Source organism: Manacus vitellinus, unplaced genomic scaffold (assembly GCF_001715985.3).
Source record: "Manacus vitellinus isolate BGI_N305 unplaced genomic scaffold, ASM171598v3 scaffold_5_pilon, whole genome shotgun sequence".
NCBI lineage: Eukaryota > Metazoa > Chordata > Aves > Passeriformes > Pipridae > Manacus > Manacus vitellinus.
The window spans coordinates 4594889-4606165 of record NW_021940682.1 but is presented as its reverse complement, the minus strand read 5'-3'; positions in this window follow the sequence as shown (position 1 = coordinate 4606165).

The following is an 11277-nucleotide window of genomic DNA, read 5'->3' as shown; positions in this document are numbered from 1 at the left end:
TAGAACAATAAGCCACTGGAATAATCTCCCCAGGTGGATTCATCAATGTTGGACATATATAAGATTCACCTGGACAGGCTGTTGGGCCATCTTGTCTAGACTATGCTTTTACCAAGAGAATTTGGACCAGATGATCTTTGAAGTTACTTCAAACCTGGTATTCTATGATTCTGATTCTATGAATTAATTCTGCTTCTTGGAATCTACAGTATGATCAGATAATGTTGATACAGTAAGCCCTTTTACATGAGGGCTTTGCACCTTACTTAGCTGGATGGTGATCAAAATTATGAGGTTTTTTTTGATGTACACAAGAGAAAAGGAAGAGTTCTGCTCTACTTTTCAAGTGCCCTGCCTGTATCTCTGCCCACTGAAATTTTGCAAGTGTATTATGACATATATGATTCCTATGTGTGCACACAAGACATTCCTGTGACCAGAAAATCCCAACTCCCATGATTTTCCCCTTCTTCTTGACCCTTTCCAGCCCTTATGGGCTTGCAGACTCTTTGCTGGAGCAGTAAGAGTAGCACCAGTGAGAGTCAATAACAACCTCCAGTAGTGGACACAATAGATCAATCTTTTGAAGGATAATGCTGTTATAAAAATACTACTTGTTCAACAAGGTCAGACTCAAAGCCACACACTGAGACTGCTGGGTCTTATCCAAAGTTGCTTCCCAAACTATCCTTGTGTCTACAGCATCTGCTTGAAACGCAAAGAGCACTGACCTCAAAAAGGGGAGAGCAGTGAAGAAATATCTCTGGCGTGGTGAAGGCAGAACCATAATTCCTGTGCATAACATCTGCTATTCAAGTAATTTGCATTGTTTCTTCCAGGCTTCACACAACAAACTTTGTGCCCTGTTGTGCTCTGCACAGCCTGGTTTAGATCCCACTCTGCAGAACCCCACTGCTCCCACCATGTCCTTGGCCTTCCATCCCTCCCTGAGGCTGTGGTAAAGCGTTCACAAAGTTACACGGTGAACAAATCTCAGGGCTGGGATATACCCTCGCTTTTCTATGTACAGTTTATGGCACTCTTCCCTCTTCCCTGTTAAATCCAGGCAACAAAAACTTCCTACGCATAAAAGCTAATGTTTATGCCCTATCTGTTCTAAGTTACCACTGTGATTTGTACTGCTGCACACCAGTGGAACCTGTAAACCTCACCCCCACCCTGGATTTTAAAGTGGTTCCTAAAGCAGCTGAACACCAGGGAATGGTGCAGCTATGCCAGTGAGGGCATCTGTGACATGCCCTTCAGATACACTGCTTTAGGGATGACCTAACAGAGGACACACCAGTTCACAGGCATCTCTTGTGATACCAAACAACAACAAATTTAATTTTCAAGGCTTCTTTTTCTGCATAGAGTATTTTAGATGATCCATCCCTCCCTGTTCCATGGGGTTGTGTTACTGTCAGTAAATACTGTAGATGGCCACCCTGTGCCAGGCATTTGTGGAAAAGGTTGCATAATATTTGTTTCCATTTTCTAGGTACATCTGTTCTGAGCTCTGCCTGGTGCCAGCAGGGTTTGCAGAATTAAGCCCTGGGGATCTATAAACTCAGAATTGCACACGCTTTTATAAATATTAAGTTTCATAACAGGCTTATGCAGTAGGTAATACCTATCTGAATTATGGATGGATATCAGTACTTGTCAGAAGGGCGGCGTTGGTATCATCTACAAAAGCACTTTTTCATCAGTATTGTCTTTCTGTGCTCCTCTTTCTGTCTCCACTGCTCAGTGCACTTGTGTACATGACTTACACACCTGATTTATTCAGGGTTGCCGATATCAGAAGTTACAGAGCACTAGGATAAAGTGGAGCAATGCACAGTGTAGCAGAGACACAGGATAGTGGTAAATCCGAAACTGTGTTGCTTTTCCCTTTTAAGACAATTTCCTGCATGCCTTATATAGAGGCATTAACTTGAAATTATTTTGGAGACTTTGCAATGAGACTTACAAATGCAGAAGAGCTCTACAAAGCCATGAAGGAGCAGTATCTCTATGTGTAAATGTCTGGTTTGCCCAGGAGTGAGAAGGAAGACGCCTGAATGTTTGCAGAGGAAAAAAGGGATGGAGATCATATACCAGGGTTTGAGAACACCAGGCCTCCAGCAGCAGTAGCTGCTTTCCCTCCTCATCCTTGCAGTACTGAGAAGATTTAAGAAAAGGAGCAGCTTAAATGCAAAGTCATTTGGAATAACACATGGGGAGTTTTTGAGGGGGGAACTGTTGGCTGAGGTTGTTTCCAATGTGTTCAGAGGGGCAGGAATTCAGGTACATCATTTTAAAATGAGGAAGATGACACTAAAGAAACACAGTCTGTCCAGTTTGTCATGATTTTGTCCTCTTTGTGTTTACTGCTCTCAGAAAAATGGGGAGACATCTATCAGTTTCCTGAGGAAGCCCCAAGAAAAGATAAAATGTGGACTAACCATTGTAGGGGACGGGAGGACAGGCTTGCCAACTCCTTTGACGTGCACAGGACCCAGGACCACCCTATGAACACCCAATGACATAGGGTTGTTTCCAAAAGACACGGAGCAAAGCCTGTCCAGCACATCCATCAACAGCTCAGAACAATAGTTCTTAATATGCCAGGCCTTGGGTGCTTAGGAGAGCACCACTACTAGAACAGAGGATGGTTTTAGACATTCATTTGTCTTCAGTCACAAAGATCCTAACATGCCACTGGGAGCTTCCCTACCCAGAAGTGTTTCACAGTGTGATATCTGACTCTTGTATTGGGAAAAGCAATGGAGCTTGTTATCAACAGAAAAAAAACCAAACACCAAAACAAAAACCCGCAACCAGAAAAACCCAAACAAGAGAAAGAGTCCCTAGAATAGCAGAAGAATGATGATAGATAAGATACTGCCTTAGAAAGACACCAAAATCCAAGTCAAGAAGATGAAGCTGAGGCATGATCCTCAACAAAATGAACCTCACTCTAAGTGCTGAGGTGTAGCTGCCAGAGGAGCTCAGACACATATGCTCTCCTGTGCTCCTCGTTATCACTACTACTTCACTATCTTTAATTTCTTCTGATAGCAATTGATTGTGAGAGACAAAGCAGGACTGCAAAAATCAGCTGGATTGTGGTTAGTCCCAGTTATGTGCTATTATGAGGCATATAAATTGTCAAGTGTCTGCAAAGAAGCTTAATTAAATTGTGTTTCTAAGCTCGGGATCTTGTCAGCCACTGTTATAAGATAAATCTGGGAGCAATATATTTTTAAATATGCAATATATGGGATGGGTTTCTTTCGGTGGCTGGGTTTTATTTTTTTTGGAGGAAGAAGGGAGCAGACTGTCTTCCAAGAGGTCATATTAAATTTCTGCAAGTTAGAGATCTGCTTTTCATTGGATGATCATTCATTATGAGTTGTATGATTATGAACCATGTGTTAGAAGATAAGGTACTAATGTGTGTGCAACATGATTGCTCTAAATATTGATTTTGATGCACTGTACTGTACAGTGCTGAAAATTATTTCTGTACTTTAGATGGATAACTACTTTAAGAAGCAGCAATAATGTAAAAGGAATAAAATCAAAGGGACAAGATCACCCATTGTGTTATTTTATGGTTATGTTATCTTTGTATTGTTACACAATAATATTTGTATTGTGGTTTCATCTGAACATTCTGGATGAGGTTAAAACATGATCAGGTTAAGTCTAAGGGAAGAACTTTACAGGCAGAAAACAGAGGCACAAAGGGACCTACCTCTTCAGCTCCAGAGGTAAGAATTCAGCACAGACCCTTGGAAGTGCAAAGAGGTGCCCCGGTAATAAAGAAAGGAATAAGCACGTCAAAATAGTAGCTCACCTGATCTACTTTAGGACATTCACTGCACTTTTCTCCTCACTGACTCCAAGTGGGCAATCTCAGGATCTGGTGGGTTGGCAAGGCTGCTCCAAACCTGCACAAACTCACAATGTAGCATGAGCATCAAAATTAGTCTTATTTGGCTTAGCACCCTCATATACTTGTGGCTGCCTGCTCCAGTTTGATTGTTCTCTCTCTGTATTTCTGTCCAAAGATCTGAGTACAGACTGTGTCAGAGCAGAGCACACCCTGACAAAATGCTGCTAAGCTTCGATATTAACACTCAGATTAGACTCACAACCAGCTTCCAGGCAGGTGCCTGTACAAGTGCCTGTGAAAGTTTGCTTAGATGCAGTCAGCAGATAACACCAAGATAAAGTTACTCATTTACTCCAGTTTTTTAGTTATTCTTTCTCCCTCACCAACAGGTATTCAAAATCATTAACATAAATATCTGAGGAAATATACATAGAATGAGATCCAAAAGAACATTCAAAGCACAGTAAATCATGAGGCCAAGGACTTCAGAATTAGAAAATAAAAGAATTATGTTTGTCTGTGCAACATTCAGCTGCTTTCACTTCCCTTGTGTTCCTGCACTGAATTACATACTTTTTGGGGTTTTTTTTTGCTAAACACGAATCTCTTCTTTTCACACTGAATAAATAGTTATTTATATTTCTTTTATATTCAGTGCTGTTGCCGTGAGCTTTCTAGAGTTCAGACCAACAAAATAAGCACCGATGAAAGAGTATTTGCTTCCTCCAGGCTACTTTTGTGGCTTTTTTCCCTACAGCATCTGCCTCAGTCTGTCAAATGTCTTTGATGCAGAGCAGCAGCTTTAGCAATGCCTGTAGGAACCTGAGTGGGAACAAGTGCAGGGTGACAGGATGCAAATCCTGTGACCAGTGTGGAGGAAGTGGGCAGGAAGCATCCACAAATGGCAGGGCCCTGAAGGGAGGTAGAACTTTGGGGTCCAGAAAGGGAGCAAGAGGTAGGAGATGAAACGGAGGAAAAGAAGGAGAAATGTGGAGTACTTGAAAAATTGGGAAAGATGAAAGGTCTGAGAGGGATTGGCCGGAGCAGATAGGGGCAGAAAGGGATCTCTAAGGCAAAGAGAAAATTAGCCCCTACCCACTGTGCCCCAATCCCACAAATACCTGAAGGGAGATGCTCCATCCCTCTTGCTCAGCCACCCTCCCACTGTCCCACCAGCCTGTACCATCAGCTGCCCACAGAGGTGATACACACCTGTGCACTGCCTGGTTGTCCTTCTGCATGTCAGGCTTGAGCAGGAGAAAATTTGGACTTGCAAAAGGCAACAACGAGGTTCCTCAGGTAGCTGAACAGCCCCACTGAAGAAACAGCAGCAGTCTCACCAGGTAACTTGTTTCCTGCAGGCACAGTATCAAACAAAGTGCACTTACAGGAGTCCATCTGGAATGGAAAAGAGATTTAGGAAGATGTTCTGTCCTCTCTTGTAATGACTCTGGCATGATGTAGTTGTTCCAGTCTCCTGCAGAGAAGGAAATGGAAAAGGAAATGCAAGCCCTTCTCTTGGCAGTCCCATGTCACAGGGGTGAAGAAACAAAACTTCACATCCTGTGACAGCATCCTACATCCAGACAAGTTTTAGGATTGACCCTCTGGGACCCACTCTGTCACACAGCAGTATTATTGACATCCCTACTACTCATAGCATAGTTCAGGTTGGAAGGGATGTCTGTAAGTCAGACCTAACTTCAAGGTTCGGACAGGTTGCTTGGGCCTTGTCCAGTCCTGTTCTCCTGGTGGAGATCTCCAAGGCTGAAGACCTCACAGCATGCCTGGGTGCCTCATCTGGTGTTCAGTGACCCTCACAGCAGAATGTTTTCCTTATAACTAACAGAAGGCTTCCCTTCTGCAGCCTGTGGCTAGTACCTCTCATCCTTTCTGTATTTACCTCTGTTGGCTCTCACCCACCTGGCAGGAAGTTGAAGAGCACCTGCATCTTCTTTTGTTCAGGCTGAACAAAGGGGTAGCCACCCCTGTTCTCTTTGGGTGCTCCCCGTGGCCATACCACTTTTCTCTGGAGTCACTCCAGTTTTTCAGTATCTCTGTTGTACCAGGACATCCAACACAGAACTGTAGAATCACAGAGTAGTTTGGGCTGGGAGAGACTTTTAAAGGTCATCTAGCCCAAGCTCAACACCAGATGTAGTACTCCAGATGTTGACTCACAATTATCCTACATGGGAAGATCCCCTACCTCGGCCTCCTGGACACCCTGCATGACCACTGGCCCTCATCCCAACCGCGTGCTGTTGACTTGACACTCAACGTGCTGCCCACTGGAGTCCAGGCCCTCTTGCCACAAGGACTATACCCTCGCCTGTCCCTCATAAAACACGTTGTACTCGTCTTTGTCTATCAGCCATGAGCTCTGCTGACGGTTGATACCTCTAACAAATATTCATCCAGACAGTTAATGATTCCAAGAGCTAAACCACAACTGACAGGCCACATGCAATCTAAGACAAAAGTGCCTTGTCACTCAGCAGATCTAAGGTCATGCCGCTGCCACTCACGATTTCCTTTTGTTGTCATGTTTTTGTCACTCTTTCCCTGTCCCCAGACATGTCTGGTATGTCACCAAAGGTGTTTTCTCACACTGAGCATTTCTCAGTAGCCAGCCAGTGTTTGCAATGCCAGTGGGTGGTGGATTTGGAGATGGGGCGCATGAAGAAAGCAAGTGACTAGAGCTGAATGGCAAAGCTCTTGAGTTACCACGGATGGGTTATCAGGTTTTATTAATTGTTTTTGCTAACGATGCATGTTAAAACTGTTGAAGCCTTCAAATTAAATCTTGTTTTTAATAACTTGAACTAAACAGCTTTTGAGAGATTTAGATTCTAAAAGGGACTCTGAAAAACACATTAATCCAAGACAAAAAGTGCTCAGTTATGGCACAGGATTGTAAAAGAGAATGCAGCAGAACTATTTTGAACTTTGTGTTGTCTCTCCCATGAATATTTTCAGTCTCATCTCCTTACTGGAAAATGTTACACTCATTTGATTTCCAAGTACTTTATTTTAAAACACTTCTTTTTAAATTTAAACACCACACACAGAGTCTGAGGATGATTCGGCATACACAGTTGTATTTTATTTTTAGTATCATGACAGATAACAGGGATTCTGAATAGCTTTTCCTCATCATCTATAATGTTTTTCTTGTAGTGAGGCTGCATAACACAGTAAAAGAATGTTCCCTTTTTGGGAAAGTACTCTATGTCTTCTGAAATATTTTTGCATAATAACATGGGTATAGATTAATTTCAACAGTTACATCTGTAAGTATCATTAGTTGTAAATCTAAATAGTGAATACAAAGTTCCAAGAAATAGATGCATATGTCCTGCCTGAAAATTATCTAGAATGGTCCTGAATTGTAATTTGGCAGTATATACATGTACTTGGACTTTTTTTTTAACCATTTTATAAGATGTTTACATTGCTGGTACTGATTATGAAAACCCTAGTTTTTTGCTCATTTATGGGTACATAATAAAGGAAAAGTACAAAGTGGATCAAAATATTGAAAATACCATGGTGATCTTTTTGAGAACTGGATCAAATTGTGTTGACAGGGACTAAACCACAGTACAGTCTTATCCCTGTTAAATGCCTACAGAACAAAAGAAGTCTGTAGCAGAGTGGACCAGAGCCAATGATTCCATCTCACAGTATATTTCAAGATAATTAAATTAGTTCTTTTTCTTCTTTACAGAAGAAGCCCATGCAGATCTTTTCACAGAAAGTAGTTGTGTCCTGACATTCTTTCTTTAAAATATCCAAATGGATAGGGCTTGCATTTAAATCTCTCTTCAGTCAGAAGTCTACTTTAGGCACCTGAAGCCATCTCATCAAACCCCAGGGTGTGTACAGAAATTAAATAGAGTAATTACATTGAAGAAAATGCAAAAACATTCTAATTTCAAATTTTAGATTCAGTGGCTTAGCCCACCAGACTTGCAGATCTTGAGGTTGCCAGGGAAGAGGCTAAAAGCTGGAGATGAGCAAGGCCTGATTTGACAACCACTGAAAATAATGAAAAGAAACCTTGTAATTCAGATTCCATGGAATTCTAAGCGTTTTATCTCAAAAAAGAAAGAAGCAGGACCAGAAAAGACTGCAGGGAAGAGCAACAGGGATAATCACAGCCACTGGATGCTTTAATTAAAAGCAACAGCTAAATAGGCTAGGGAGTACTATCTGGAGAAGACTCAAAGCCTTTGGGCTTGCTAGATGGAGAAAAAGCCACACTGTATGATGGCAAGTTAACTACCACACTGAATGGGCAATACAGGAGGATGCTTTATGAAGTATCAGTTTAATCAAGACGAACATAATGCAACCTCTCATGGTTGTGGTGCACTTAAAATATTCTCTAACCCACTATGGCAATGCAAAATGTCATGGTGACCTGTGATTAGCACTCAACTTTTATTTTAAAAGCATGAACTTTTATGGGCAGGGAGGCTTGTTTCTTTCAAGACTCCAATTTTCCCTGCCAGCATTTTTCAAAGTACATTAAAAATATTTTACTTCAATATCTGAGAGACTGGGAAGAATTGGTCCTTTCTGACTGATAGAAGCAATTTGACAAAAAGTGGTTAATCAGTTTGAGAGGATAAGTAGGCAATCTGTAGCAGCAATCACAATGTTTTTGACCAAAGTCCCAATGTGTCTGCTCCTGAAATCCTCGACTTGAAGTCATTACTCATGTTACATAAAAAAATTTCATGGTCATTAGGAAGACAGCACATGCTGTACATCATCTGCTGCCTGATGGAGGGTAAAATCTCTTTGTTGCTGAACAGGTTTAAGCAAACATGCCACAGCCAGCTGGTAGATCCCTGTGTGCAGAAGCCTGATGCATCAACTCCATAAAACCTCTGAACAGAGCTGGTAAAATTGGGCCAGATGGGAATACCTCCATTAACCCATACTCATTAACACCATGGTACTTACACTGCAGTTCCCTCTGCCAGCTGGCCTTTTCATTTAGGAGTGTGTTTTCTACCAGACATCCAGATCAAATAACAGACGATGTGTAGCACTTCTGCTAAAATGCCATGAGGACATGAACTGGAAAAGCACATAAAGGAAACAGATACTCAGAAACCAAAAAGTAACAGCCTCACCAAGGTGTCCAAGCTGGGTATGTGGATAGTGGGTTGGATATCTGTGTGGAAAACGATTTAAAGTGAGATACCAAGAGAGCGTCCTGCATTGGATATACTTCTTTTATCCCAGCAATGACCTTCTCTATGACATTGAAGCATCTTCTGTCAAAGCCAGATGGAGGAAGTCTGAGGCACTGATTCTGTCAACATTTTGCCTTTTCACAGAACATTTTCATACAAAGAATGATTATTAGTGTATCAAGGCTAAAGGGTTAGGAGGAAGAGGTACAGGGCTAAACAAAATACCTGGGATCAGTGGCACGGCTAAGGTCTAACAGTAGCTGCAAGACATCACTCTCAAGTAGCACTTCATCAGCTGAAAGTAAAATGTACCTTAAAGGACTTGGAGATTTGAGCTAGATTCTCCACCTTCCCAGGTAGTGTTGCCAATGTGCAAATGTGCTTGCACACAAGCAAGCACCCCCAGCGAGATCCTGCACAGAAGCTTCTGCTCACAGAGAGCTCACCTGGCAGAAATCCTCAGAGGCAGGGAGTTCTCATTTTCTGAGCCCCCACTGACATCTAGGGAGTGACCTAGATGGAGATGGCATATTCTGAAAACTAAGAAATATTAAGTGAGACAAATGAGGAACTCTCATTTACTCATTGTGTAGGAACATGGCAAGTTCAAATGGCAGGTTTTGGAAAAAGAATCATCATGACTAAAGGAATGGGAGCTTCTGTCTTCCCCTTTTCCCTTAGCAGAGACCATATTTGCTATGGATAATTCTTGTAATAAAATGAAGAGAGAGATGCTTGTTTTTTTGGCTCTACCAGGCTAAGGAACCCTACTCCAGCTGTCCCTGGAAGGGTGAGGACCATTTCACCCTATATCCTCCATTGATTTTAAAGGGACCTGGGGTACGGAGGTTTAAAGTCAGAGAGGAAATTTTCATAATCCCAAAAGGAACACAGTGTCAAGCTCCAGCTCTCTTGAAGAGGTTTGTGTACAGAAAATCTGCATGTGGAAAATCCAGCTTGAAAAATCTAAAGACATCCAGGCTAGGTCCATCAGATGTTCAGATACTAGAACTATCATTTGCTTCAGAAAATGTACTCAAGGACTCCTACATGGGTTTCAGACTGAGCACCAGAACATTCCAGTCCAAGCAAATGGGATTCAGCTATGCTGATTGAAGTACAGAATGGGAACCTCTCTTACAAAATACCTGTGTTTCCTTGGGATTTCTATGTGCACCCAAAGTTGTGTTTCTGGGTTGTTCTGTGAAGGAAAAAAGGTACAGATTCAGGCCCAGGTTAATCCTCAGACTGACACTGGATAAATCTGTGTCACTGAGTAAGCTACAAAAGAAAAGGACTTGAGTAAGCAGAATAACCAGACATATCAGATGAGGGCAATGGATGCAAATCTCAACATGACAGTAGACTACACAGACAATGTAAAGAGGAAGAGGAAATTACTTTGATTGTTTGAGCATACTGAGTTTGAGAGCGGGGAAAAGAGAAGAAAAAGAAGCCCCACAAATACTGTTTTCATTTCTTAAAATGGAGATATTTATTTGTTAAGGTAATTAAATCCAAATAATAAATAACATAATAGTTATCTTCGAAAATTTCCATCAAAATTAAATGAAACAATGAGCCTGTCCCTTCTGATCATGCTCATTAAGACTCTGCAGCAATGAAAAAAGGCATGGGCTACTATAAAATCGTTATTTGTTTCCATCCACTTGCACAAACATTATAAATAAGACTTTCCTTATAAAAAATCACATGAGATGATTGTGGCATATTTTGTAAAATGTGACTAGAAAAAGACAAGATACTGTTAATAAATAATACATTCAATAACAAAGCAATTTTTGCTATTGAGAGACATCTAGACATTTTGGGGTACAGTCACCATGAAACCACCTGAAAAGGAGACATTCTTCAAAGGAGCACTACACACTACTTGAAAATGAACAAATTCTACTGATGTAAGAGAAAATACATTATTGCAGGGCAAAGAAAGATAAACCCTTAGACCTTGTAACAGTGTTAGCCGACAGCAAACATTTGCTACATTGGAGAGTGAATTAGATCGAAGCCCTAATCACAAGACTCTGAACAACAACACACTTTGTGATGTTTTACACACTCCACACAAGTACTTTTGCCCCTGAGCGTGCCAAAATAATGATGATTCAAGATGTTCACCCAAGTGCTCATGTCATTTTGACACAACATCCAGCCTGTAAA